Raw genomic sequence first — 13,361 nt, 5'->3', positions numbered from 1 at the left:
AGAGTTTGCTGGGTCAAAGGGAGGCAATCATTTTGGCTGTAATAAACTTTTTGTACCACCAGTTGGCAGTTACCAGTAACCTGCAATGGTACTGCTGCAAGTGTAGCAGTAGCACAAGTTCGGTTAGGCTACCTGTGTGATTATGATTACCTGGATGCAAGAAACTGTAAGACAAGTAGCATATAATGCAAAATACCAGAGGGGAACCCTCAGGGACCTGAGGGCTGTAGATATTCTAAACAATAATGTTTAAAAAGTAATTATCATTTTATTTCATTAATTTATATTTTTACAATTAACATGTAAACAACATTTTTCTGAGGAAATAAACCCATTAAAACTGCCTACTCGGTTTGTGTTGGATAGTGAAAGATTAGAATCAGAATTTTATGCTTCACAGTTGCTGTGAACGTATGTGTGACGCCCGTGGTGGGCTTGTAGGCGTGCACTCAATTTAAAACCGACAACGCCACCTAGGTTTGAAGAGCCTAGGACTCTTTTAAATAATACAAATGGGGATCTAAAAACAGGTTCGTTCCATCGGGTGGAGAGCAGTTAAAACCAGTGGTGTATCAAAAAAAGGTGAACAAGGACACAGTGCAAGGAATAACAGTTTTAATGGCTAAAATATAAAATGCAACAACAGTGATCACCTAAGTCTAAAAATAAAAGACAGGGGGCTAAAACTGCAGCAGCTAAAATGTTTTCGTTAAAATACAGCAACTAAAATGGTCCAGCTAAAACTCTGGGCCAAGCCCATAAAGTGCTCGTGCTGGATGACTGGGGGAATCCGGAGTCCACCATGCAGGGGGGCCTCCTCTCCTCTTCGGTCAGACCTACAGACACAAACTGTAGGGGAGTCAACCGTCCTTTGCTTACATCCTGCTTATTACACGTCTACACCACAAGCACATGGAACACCGAGAAGGTCTAAGACTTACGCGGAAGGGAGAGTTTACACTCTCCCTCTGCTGGCCGCTAGCGAGCGGTGCTCCAAGGCTGGGTTTGGGTTGAGTTTCGGTCCGGCCCACTGCTCCTTCTGGTCTGCTGCTGGGCTGCTGCTAGGTCTGCTGCTTCAGGTCTGCTGCTGCGGTCTGCTACTGCTTCTGGTCTGCTACTGCTTCTGGTCTGCTGCTGCTGCCACTGCGGTCTGCCACTGCTTCTGGTCTGCCACTGCTTCCCACTGTCAGTCACTGCATGTTCTCCGCAGGGAAACGGCACATCGGCGAGCCCGGGAAGCCTCACCCCGCCTGCGGGTCTCAGCAACCTAGGTGTGGGACAACGTTTGGGCATCCCCCCCTCTCTCCCATCCCCCGTCAGTCATCTACGGTGCGCCCATAGGTACGCAGGGAGAGAGAGGGGCCCAAGCCGCAACGGCTCAGTTGCCCACACCTTACCTTGCCCACAGGCAGGGCCGTCAGCTGCTCCCCTCTCCGCCGCTTCCCCTCAGTGTGTGTCTGTCCACTCAGTGTCTGTGTTCTTTCTTTCAGTGTGTGTTTCGTATCGACAGTTTATATACTTCCCCCAAACAGGTTAAGTCCATCCTCTGGTGCTGTTCAATTGGTCGGCTCAGCTCCATCTATTTTCTAATAGGCCCCCCGCACTGCCTGTCTTTCTCATCACAGGTGTGCTCCATCCAGCACAGATTGGTGCCAATAGACAACAGGGCCCCGTTCCAATACCCATACTTCCATACTATTTAGTAGGCAAAAAAAGATTTAGTATGTCCCAATACATAGTATGTCAGATGCAGTATGCCAAGAGTACCAGGATGTTGTACTACATCAGCTCCTATTTCGGAGTATGCATCGATGCATGCTGCTTCAGCCAAACTTCCCCACAATCCTTTGCGCAGCAGGAAGTTATGTCTTCTTCTTCTTCTTCTAATGTTTTATGGCGGTTGGCAAACAACTTTTTGTGCATTACCGCCACCTACTGGAGTTACGTCGCACTGACTGAGCTGCGTGTTCATGAATGAGATAATTAACTTTAAGAAAGCCTTGAAATATGTTAAAACCAAACAAGCATGGTGTGTACCAAAACATGCATATCTTGATTCCTGTTTAGATCTCTGACTTAATGTTTTTGCTTTATTTATTTTATTTTGTTTATTTGATTGTCTGTTCCAATTTTGTAAATGTTTAGTCTGAATGTTTTGTATAATGTACTGTTTGTTACTGCCAGACTTTGTTTATTGAATAAAAAAAACAAACAAAAAAAAAAAAACTCAAATGTGGCGCTGCGGACGTCGGCGGAAGTGAGCAAGAGGTCGGAGTTCAGGAAGCTCACGTGACGACAGATGTAGTGTGTCCCAATAGTATGCATTTTGCATGCATGCTGCACACTACAATCCATACTTTGTGAGGGCAGCGGCAGTACATACTACAAGAAAGAAGTACAAGTATGGGTATTGGAACGGGGCAGCTGTGATCAAGCTTGAGACAATTAACACAAAACCACGTCTAGAAAATAAAAGCATGCATCAGTTCAAAAGGAAACATAACAACTCAAAAAATAATTAAACACTGCAAAAGAAAGAATAAAGAAATACAAAAACATTGTCTCACCGCCCGGCTCACATATGCAGCTCTATTCTGTGCTGTGATAGGCTTGCCCACTGTCATTTCAGCAGACGGCTGGTGTGTCAATCCGATGAGATCATAGCTGGAATGACAGTAAAATTGACCAATCATATCTTCGTTCTAAATGGGAGGGCTATGTCCTCGCTACCTTTGTCACAGGATTTCAGGGTATTGTAACACTTATGGTAAGGATACATAAATGATCACGAATTCATGCATAACTTTGAGCATGAAAAGCCATCATTAATTCACATACATGTATAGTACTTAATGAACTATCAGTAATGTACAGGGATTTAGTATCTCGTATATGAATGGATGGATGGCTGGATGAATGAATGATTTAATAATCAGAAGTAAAAGGTAAAAAATACTGTTGTAAATCAGCAGGATAATTGAACAGGTCAATGTTCCCAGGCCAGGGTTTATATGGCATACTGTATATGGAAAGATGACCCAAGGTTCAATGTTCCCCGGGCCTAAATAGACTGCCTGACACCCTCCCCCCCTTCCCCGGCCTCATCATCACCACCGACCCCTATCTTCGTCATCCTGTTCACCTGTCGTCACTCTGGCCCACCTACCCACTACTCCTTCACCTGCCTGACGTCCTCCCCCCCTTCCCCTGGCCTCATCATCACCACCACCACCATCACCTATCCTCCCCTCCTCTCCTCTTGGTTGATGTCACCAATGCGGACTCATGGATCCCTCAGATCACCATCGTGGAACTCCCAATCTTTTTACCCCTTTTTCACCTAGCTAATTAGCTAGTATTCCCTGAACTTATGAGCACTTAAAGACTATATTTTCTGTTTTTTTTACTCTACCTTTTACATTTTCAACTCTCTTCCCTGATCTTAGGATCATTTAAAGACTACATTTTTTCGTATTCCTTTTGTTGCACTCCTATTTACATTTTCAATTTTCTGTTCTTTTGTAAATTTTATTTCCATAATCTGAAACTCTGTAAATGGTTTAACCCGGCATCTTCTCGGCCTGTCCCGGAGGGGGGTCCCCCGATGGGGTCCATAGCTGGGCGGTCTGGGTGCCGCTGTGTCCCGGCCTGGCCTTCTCTCCCACGCCTTATGTGTGTGGGGGCGGGGGCCATCGGTACTCTCCATCACTGGTTGAGGGTTGCCGGTAGGTTAGAATAGCTTAGGTTAGGCGATAGATTAGCTACAGCCTAACTGTAGGCTGTAGACCTGTTATAGTGTTCAGGCTAAAATCAGACTAGAGCAGAATAGGACAGGCCAGACTAGGCTGTAGATTAGCTAGATTCCCTGTGTCCTAGTTGGTTCCGGTTAATGTCTAGAGTAGTCAGGCTTTAGCTCAGGAGGTAGAGCGGGTCGGCCAATGACGCAAGGGTTGGCGGTTCGATCCCCGCTCCCTCCCAGCTGCTGTCGCTGTGTCCTTGGGCAAGACACTTAACCCTCCTTGCCTCGTATGATTGGTATGAATGTAGACATGAATGATGGTGGTCGGAGGGGCCGTTGAGCGCCGATGTGTGGCTGCCATGCTTTCGAACCACCGGTACGAATGGTGTGAACGAATAATGATTCTGTGAAGCGCCTTGAGCACTTGGAAAGGCGCTATATAATTCCAATCATTATTATTATATTTATTATTCTATTTTAAAGCATGGCACCCATTCTTTCCTTCCCCTGCTCCTTCCCCGCCTCTCCTTCTCTGTTCTCTCCTCCCCCACATTTTCCATTCCCTCCCCACCTCCTCCCTGCTCTCTCCTCCCCCACATCCCCCCACTCTCCCTCCCCCCTCCCCTCTCCTGCTCTCTCCTCCTTCCCCCTTCCCCAACATTTCCCGTTCCCTCCCCAACTCATCACTTTCCTGCTCTCTCCTCTCTCACATTCCCCCTGCTCTCCCTCCCTTCTCCTGCTCTCTCCTCTGCTCTCTCCTATATTTTCTATATTTCTCTATCAATTGTTCAATGTGTTATCATTACTACTGTAATTTGCTACTGTTGTGTCAGCTAGAATTATCTAGACATATTTTCTGTGAAGCCCTCTGAGACATGCTTGTGAATTAGGGCTATATAAATAAACTTGACTTGACAATAAAGAGAATGACTCCATGTGTTACCGAGGCACCTTTTTAAATTGGATTATTATTCATAATAATAATAATAATAATAATAATAATGATAATATATTTCTGATATACTCACCTTATGACTGCCTTTCCAACTTGTTTATAGTGCAGCAATGAGGATCTCATATTCGGGGAGATTGTGTTTTCAATTCATGAAAAGGTAAAATCCTAAAAACACGAGATACAAATTCAGGGTGCATTGCCTTCAATACATTTTGTTTAGGTAGCAGTTGGTTTCAGACAGTCTTGTCTCGCCTCCAGCAATAGCAGGGCATTTATATGCGAGCCACAGTGAAAGGCCGAGTGAGTTACAGTGAGTGAGCTATACCTCTGCTCTGTTTTCTAAGATATTCCATTCCCCTCTTCACTTCAATCCAGCCTGTCTTCAGAACAAGCTGCACGTGGCGCTGGGCAAACTCCCTGGATGGACGCTAATGAATAGAACGGGTCTTATTGTTGATGGTTGACCTCTGGAGCAGGGGGTGAAAACATTACGCTCTCTACCCCCGGCATTGTAATTGCTTTTGGCTTTAATGAAATTCCTCTCACAGACAGTCCCTCACCTTGAGAGGTGTCCTTGCATGTTTTTAAGAAGTAGGGCCAAAAGTTTCCTCCATCTGTGAGCGGAATAATCTCATTGTTTTTCTCCCCAGAGTGTCTCGGGTTGAGAAATCCTTTTCATCTCAAATGCCTCACGCGCTTCTGCCTGCGTGTTGAACCAGGTTGTCAACCGCTGTGGTGCCCATTCAAATGGAAGGGGCGTGTGCAGTGGGGGATGAAGTATAGCTGCAAGCCGCACTTGAGTAAAAGTACAGATATACCAGAGAATGACATTGGTGGAAGGTAAAGTCACCTGTTAGAATATTAGTTAGTTTCCAATATTTTATTTTTGCAATTTTCAAAACATAGAAAACAAAAACAGGCTCAGACAAAAAGCAAAACACAACAACAACATCACCATAATAATAATAATAACAATAATTCATTTTATTTATAAAGCACTTTTCAATGAGGATACATGGAACCGGAGTCTCTCCATTTGTATAACCAAGATCATGTCCGTCAGCCACAGCTGAAAAGAAGGTGGAGAGGGGGACTTCCACTCCTTCAGAATGAGTTTCTTGGAGACTGTCGCCCCCTGCGTTGTACAGCCGTAGGGAGGAGCAGAGAGGATTCTGAGCAGCTGAAGATGGTGAGCTCCGCCTGCGGCTGAAGGGTTATTTTATAGGCCTTAGAGTACCAATCAAATATTTTAGCCCAGAATCCACATAGTGAAGGACAAAACCAAAAAGCATGGGATAGTGTACCCTCTAGCATCTGACACCTATCACATAGTGGTGAGACAGAAGGGTAGATCTTGTGCAACCTGGACTTGGAATAATGAAGACGATGAGTGACCTTAAATTGGATCAGTTGGTGTTTGACCTGTTAGAATATTACTTGAGTAAAAGAATAAAAGTATCTTATATTTACTGTACATAACGCCTTGAGATGAACCATCTCGTTTTCAAGGGGGTCCTTAACACAGATAGGCTAGACTACAGAAAATCCAATATAGCAAAACATAACAAATAGACTCACATACATAGAAAACAGGTAGATATACTGTAACTCTACTATCCAGTAACTACAGAACAAAGATATATACAGTAGGCTCGTGCATACTAAATGCTTTCCCATGACAGTGCATTTACAAGATATTAAGAATCAAAAACATTGATTCTTTAATAGGCTATCTGAAGCAAACAAGGGCATGGGAAAAAATTGCTAAACGGTTTCAGCTAAAACTATCCCTAAATATACAAAAATTCTAACTTTATGATATTCACTAGAAGGAAATACAGTAATAATGCCAAATTCATAGTCAATGGGAATGAACTCCTTCAGGTCTCCTCTACTAAATTCCATGGAATTCTAATTGATGAGAACCTAAATTGGAAAAACCACATTCATTTCGTTTGTACTAAAATAATTAAGTCAATCGGTATCATCTGGTATCCAAAATCTCTCAAATCTAAAATAAACAGATTTTCTTTGTTGAATTTCATATCCTATTTAGTTAAAATGACTCACATTGTTTTATAGACCACACATAATTTATCCATCCTTTCCTTATGATTTAAGCTCCTTCCATAAGTATAGTGTTTAAAAATGCAGCTATCACCAAGCCGACTGGAGTTTGTACAAACATTTCTCACGGGAAGTGCTGCTCTCAAGGCTGGAAATAATCTTATTGGTCAACTTCAAACCACAACGGTCACAAAGAGCCACTTTTAATGCACCTAATTAACTTGAAAGACACAGAAGGAACTTCAAGCCAAGCTCGCTAACCTAGTTAGGCTAGTTTCAACCTGGAAGGTCAGGTTGTAAACTTGTTCAACTAGTAGACTCATACCACGTTCATGACAACAACACGGAACCTCCGCCCCCAACATATTGATGACACAAACACATATTAAACGTTATTTATAATTAAGACATCAAATTTTGTGTTAAAACGTCAGCAAACGTCTTTATAATAATTCTGTGATTATACCATTAACGATAAAAGTTATTCTTATGTGGCTATGACAGACAAAGCGGAACTCTGAATGATACCCGAATTTCTGATCTGTAATTCCGACCTGGACGACCGTTCAATTCACTTTTTACAGGTCGGAAACCCATTTTTTCCCGGCGGTCCGAGTTGTCATGAATGCGGTATCAGAGTGAGCCTGGTAACCGGTGACACGTCTCTGTAGGTACATTTAGCTTAGCTGTAGCCTTTATGCACAGTGCTTTGTCATAATATACAGTACGTCCTTCATACTGTCGGCCTCCATATAGTCTGTAGTGCAGTGGCTTTAAATGTGTTGCGGTTTCCATCACCCTAAAGTAGGCTTCAGACCAAGAGGCTGGATGAGAATTAGATTAAAGGAGGAACATTTGCAGAACTAAAATGCCAATGTGCTGTTATATCTTTCTGTTGGTTTGCAATGTAGACATGCTTGTATGTGCGGCACGCCCCCTCAATCTTTTGGTTTGCATCACGACCCTGGAGTCAACTATATGACAGAAATACATTGCCTTTATACAACATTTTTGGAGTTGCTCTCATTGAACGTTATCATTTGTGCATGCATCCATGTAGTCTATGTATCCCAAGTAATCAAGTCCATAAAGTTACAGGGACTGGATTTGCATTTTTGTGTCTGCCTCCCCCGCTGCAAAAAAGTTTTTCCAGTTAAAAATGTCGGCATCTTTCCAAAACTGTTCAATAAATAAGCCACTTAAGAGTCCACCTTTTCTTTGTTTACAGGCCCTACTCGCTTGTAATTGGGCAGAGTGAACCTTTAAAAAAAGGGGGGGGGGGGGGGGGGGGGAAGACAAAGAACCCCCTCCCCCCAAAGTAAATGCTTCATCTACAGTACAGGTGTGATCGCATCCTTAGCCCCACACCACTGTACCAAAGATGAAAAATATAGCCGTTTATGATAATTGTGCAGTGATTTATAGTTGATCTGGAGAAGCATGGGGTATTTTGTATTTGATCCTGCTCAGCTACACTTTAACAATAACAGCAGGCCATAAATAACTGCCTGTGTAAAGTGTGTGTAGATTTAGACCCGAGCCTCTGAAGATGAAAAATGGGAGCGCCGAAATGAAATGCAGGTGTGCATTTGATTAGTCCCCCGGCCTCTCCCTCTCCCTCTGTGTCTTATGGCAGCAGAGAACCTCCCGTGGAAAGCCTAACGCACTCTGACAGCCGTTGTTACCTCATTCTAATGAGGTTATTTAACGACCGTATTAATTCAGAAGCAAATGACTTTACATTGCACGGGCCTGTCAGGTCGCATCGCGGGAAGCCGCAGCAGCATCATCAGCTTTTTAAGTGTCCTCAGACATTGAAGAAACAATCCATGTTTAAAGTCAAGTCCTAGTGTTGGTGGTGCAGAGAGACAGAGTGGGTGAGCCGAGCGCTCTGCGAATCTCAATGAGCCCAAGACAACACGACCACTTCGGACTGAACGAGAGCAGAGAGACCGAGGCAAATTATAAACGGGAAGCCACAAAAGACCTCTTAGGGCTTCATATCGACCGAAACAGCCAACCGCAACTCTCTCATACATCAAGTACACGCCCCCCATTTGACATGACGGCATTTTCTGAAGCAAAATGCTACCAAAAGCTAATGGGAACGATTACATTCCTTCTCAATTTTAATTGCGGTCTTCAATCCAAAAGCAGCAGAGAGCTATGAGTCAGCTATACAGCTGCAGTTAGTCAAATTGCTCCTGGCATGATGCAATGTGCTGCATCGCTATACCCCCCCCCCCCCCCGGTAAACTCCAATGCAGCTCCATTCAACTATATTGTTCAGGGGGCCACATTGTCAGAAAGCTGAGCTATTATTATCATCAGCAAAACCACATCTTAATATTTTTGATTTTACTACATTGCAAAAGTTGCCTAATCATCACCTCATGGTCGGTCCATGTTTTGATTTTTTTTTGTAATTCTATTTTCTTTTCAGAACCAGAAATTAAACAAGGCTATATTTAAACTGCCGTGAGATTTGTTTGTGGAGCATAGATACAGACATGGGGATGAAAATAGTGGCTGCGCAGAGAGAGAGAGGGGATCATGGATTTATGGCTGAGAGAGCAGAGAGCGTGTCTAGTGCCTCTATAGTGCGTGTTCGGCAGTTCAAAACAACAGGTGAACTTCAAAAGGCGAGCATCAGACGCTTCCAATGCGTTTGGGGACTGCGCTGACATCTTGACAGGACCCGGCCACAGGCACATGCAGTAGGCATATAAATTCTCTCTCTCTCCCCCATTTCCCCGTGGGTGCTCGGCTCTTTCCGTTGGTGCTCGGGCGCCAGAGCACCCACAGATTCGGCGTCTATTACCAGATCAGCACGCAGATCGGCACTTACTTGTTCAAACCAAACGGTTCAGATATATTTAGAAACGGGAGAGACACGAGACCATAGAGCATTTAACTCGGACCGAAATGTAAAAAAAACTTGCGGATTTAACATTTTTTGATGTAGTTTTTTTAGGTTTTGGTCAGAGTGAAATGTTCTAGGTCTCCCCCGATTCTAAATATAGCTTAACCATTTGGTTTGACGAAGTAAAACAATTTTTTATAATTTTTTCAACATTGAAAAAGTAGACTAAAAGTCAAAAGTTAGTCAGAAAAAAAAAGTAGAGATACCTCAGTACAGAAACAAATATTTGTACTTAGTTACTGCCCATCTCTGGTTGAGCAACCAGCCCATGCAACTTGACACGCTGATGAATTGCTGGCGGTTTACACTGCTGCAACTTTTCCCTGCAACGTTCTAAAATGCTTTGGTCTCGTTGTGAATCGTCAGCTTGGCTTAAGACACCACAGCTGTTCTGCGACCACAAGCTGATCTGTGCCACAGTCACGCTACCGATTCAGATTGATGGTGACTTGACCATCCTGAACCGGCGAGGGATTGATTTCGTCCGACAGTCGGAAGTCCTTGACGGCGTCGATCCTTAACTCCGCGTTGTCCTTTGACTGACCTATTGGGCTCTTCTGTCTTGTCCTCTGCCTCCTCTGCTTATATCCACCCCAATCCTCTCAGATCAGCTGGTGCGTCCCGGGACTGACGGCGGCTTCATTGAGAATGCACGGGCCGTTTCGCTCCCCTTGATGCTTCATATCTTCCTCACTTTTCTCAAGGTCGGCGCGATCATGCATGATTATGTGACGGAGTCGCCGTCTCTGTCTTTGTAGATGATGCCTTCAAAGAGAAAATCTCAGCGGGAGCATTAGTGCTAGCCCATGTGTGTGATGTAATGTAACGTCAATTAATGTAATGTTAAGGCTGTTTTATGGTTACTACTGGAGACTCTGGAGATGATGCGCCATGGCTGCAGTTATGGAAATCGCCCACTCCGCAGGCTCCCAAAATCGTGACTGACAGACAGACTCCGCCCACCCAGGCTCATATCACAGTTGCTCGAGTGACTTCACTGATGACATCACAACTGCCTGAGTGACATCACAGTTGGGCAATCACAGTTGCTCGAGTGACATCACTGATGACATCATTGATGACATCGGAATTGTTCAAGTGACATCACTGATCATCATCAATCATCAAACCTTTATTTAACCAGAAGATAAAAACCCATTGAGACCGAGGTCTCTTTTTCAAGGGTGATCTGGCCAAGAAGGCAAAAGCACGTTTCACGTCGTACAAAATACACAAGTACAAATACATTTCTGTCATTTGACCACCATCAACTCAAAATGGAGAAAATTTAAGACAAATAGAAATGATCTAAAAGACCAATGCAATAAAACAGTACAATCAAAAGCATGCCTCATCAACATGAGAGACAGCTAATAAGTCAAGAAGAGGAGTGCTACACCTCAAAGCAGGAACAGCAGGTGGCAAGGACCTCAGCTACTAGCAGAGAGACCAGAGAGGCCAGTTTATGATGACATCAGTCACAGTTGCTTGAGTGACATCACTGATGACATCAGTCACAGTTTGAGTGACATCACTGATGACATCAGTCACAGTTGCTCGAGTGACATCACTGATGACATCACGTCCATCACAAATCATGACTGACCCGCTACAGACAGACACCACCACCACAGAGCCCCTTAGCCAATTTTAACTAAGATAAGTGTTGACAGGTTTCTTATGAAAAGGGTCAGACAGACGTAGACTGCTCTGCTCATACGCACACACATGCATGCACGCACGCACGCACGCACGCACGCACGCACACACACACACACACACACACACACACACGCACGCACGCACACACACACATTGAGCTATTGCTAATCAAGTTGACATGATAGTAAATTAACAGCCATAATAAGCGTAACATTACCTGTCATGAAGACCTCTCTACCAAGACCTCTGCACCAAGAGCTGCAGCTCTCTTAGTCACCGTAAACCTGTTGTTTGTTATGAGTGCGTTCTTCAACATCTGAACTTACGTAATATGAAATTAATCATAATAATCCAAAAATGTCTCGTAGTTACTGTACATTTTTGTTAATGTCTAAATTGCCTAGCCTTTTTTAACCCCCCCCCCCCCCTGTATGTCAGTACTTCAAGAGCAAAGCGAACCGGAGTCAAAGTCCTTGTATGTGTTCATACTTGTATGTGTGAATTTGTGAGCTGCGACCTCACAAATTTCAACGACACATACTGTCTTATTGAGGTGATTTTTGCCTTAACTCATTCAGGGCCAATGACGTCTTTGACGTGTTATCAGGAATAGCCCAGAGGGCCAATGACGTGTTTGACGTGTTTTTGTTTTTATTACTGCAGGGCGTAGTTTAAACACTTCCCCAGCCTGTCACATGGTATCAGGTCCCTATCATCTAAGACAACACGTGAACAAACACATACCGCAGCTGTTGTTTTGAAATTGAGCAGGAGGAATATCAGAAAACGGATAAGGAGCTTGCCTTGTGCAGACAGGAGAAACGCCATTGAAACGCCCCTCGCGCGCTGCAGGAGCTGGTCGCTTTCCTGTGTGCCAGCCGGAGAAAACCGGAGAAAGTAATCCACAGATGCGTTTGATCATCGGAGGAATGAGGAAATGATCGATCAGCAGTGATCAGAGGGCGGTGAGGACGTGTTGAATAGCCGAGGGGAAAACGGGAACGATAGCAGGGAGGATATGACAGGGAGACATGGACGAGCAGCACACGAACAGCTAGGCAGGCAGAAGCGGCATTCACAGCAGCCCGCTGTCCGTTCTCAAGAGCTTCATGAAATCGCTGGGCTGCGTGCCCTCCAGTGTTGCTCCTGGCCAATCCCGGCGCCACAGGGCGTGGTTATTGCTTATCCTATGTGGGGTTAGAAATCACGCAACGAAGGGGGATCGTGTGTGTGTGTGTGTGTGTGTGTGTCTGTCTGTCTGTCTGTCTGTCTGTCTGTCGGTGTGTCTGTCTGTCTGTCTGTCTGTGTGTCTGTCTGCACACTCACTCACACTGCTGTATTGTTGAATGTAAAAAAAAAGCACTTCATGTGTATATATATATATATATATATATATATATATATATATATATATTTTCCATTTGTGTCATAACGAATAGTATTTACATGTCTGATGTCAATACAGTTCAAAATAAAAGAATTGAGAGCGAGTTCTGCTTGAGAATGTGCCCTTTTACAAAAATTGCCTTTTCTCCTGTTTATTTTCTCAGGGAGACCTATTGGGGGAAAACAGGGTGTATATAAATGGCTATAAGTAGAGTACAGAACATGCTAAAAGCTCACTTTTTTTTTCCTGGTGAACCCAGAGACGTACATCTTCATTTTGAGGTATTGCAAATCACTCTGGTGCTAATAGATAATTTACTGTGGGTCTTGAAAGATGACCAACAATTATGAAAATCTTTGGCCTGTGCTAAATATTGGCAGTCCTAAACTGGCCCTGAATGAGTTAAGACACTGGAGACAGCCATTGTCTTACAACCATAAACCAGCCTTTTTGATATTAGCAATAACTTGGACAAACGTCCAGATGAACCTCCTCAGTACCGGATTTGGAGAGTGAGGGAGGCGAGAGGAACAGGAAGGAAGACGAGGTAGAAAGGGATGTTGAGCATGACACGATTTCGATTTCAGACGGACAAGCCCGTCTTTTATTGTCACACGAACACACTTCA

Source organism: Poromitra crassiceps, assembly GCF_964638095.1.
Source record: "Poromitra crassiceps genome assembly, chromosome: 9".
NCBI lineage: Eukaryota > Metazoa > Chordata > Actinopteri > Beryciformes > Melamphaidae > Poromitra > Poromitra crassiceps.
This window is presented reverse-complemented; position numbering follows the sequence as displayed.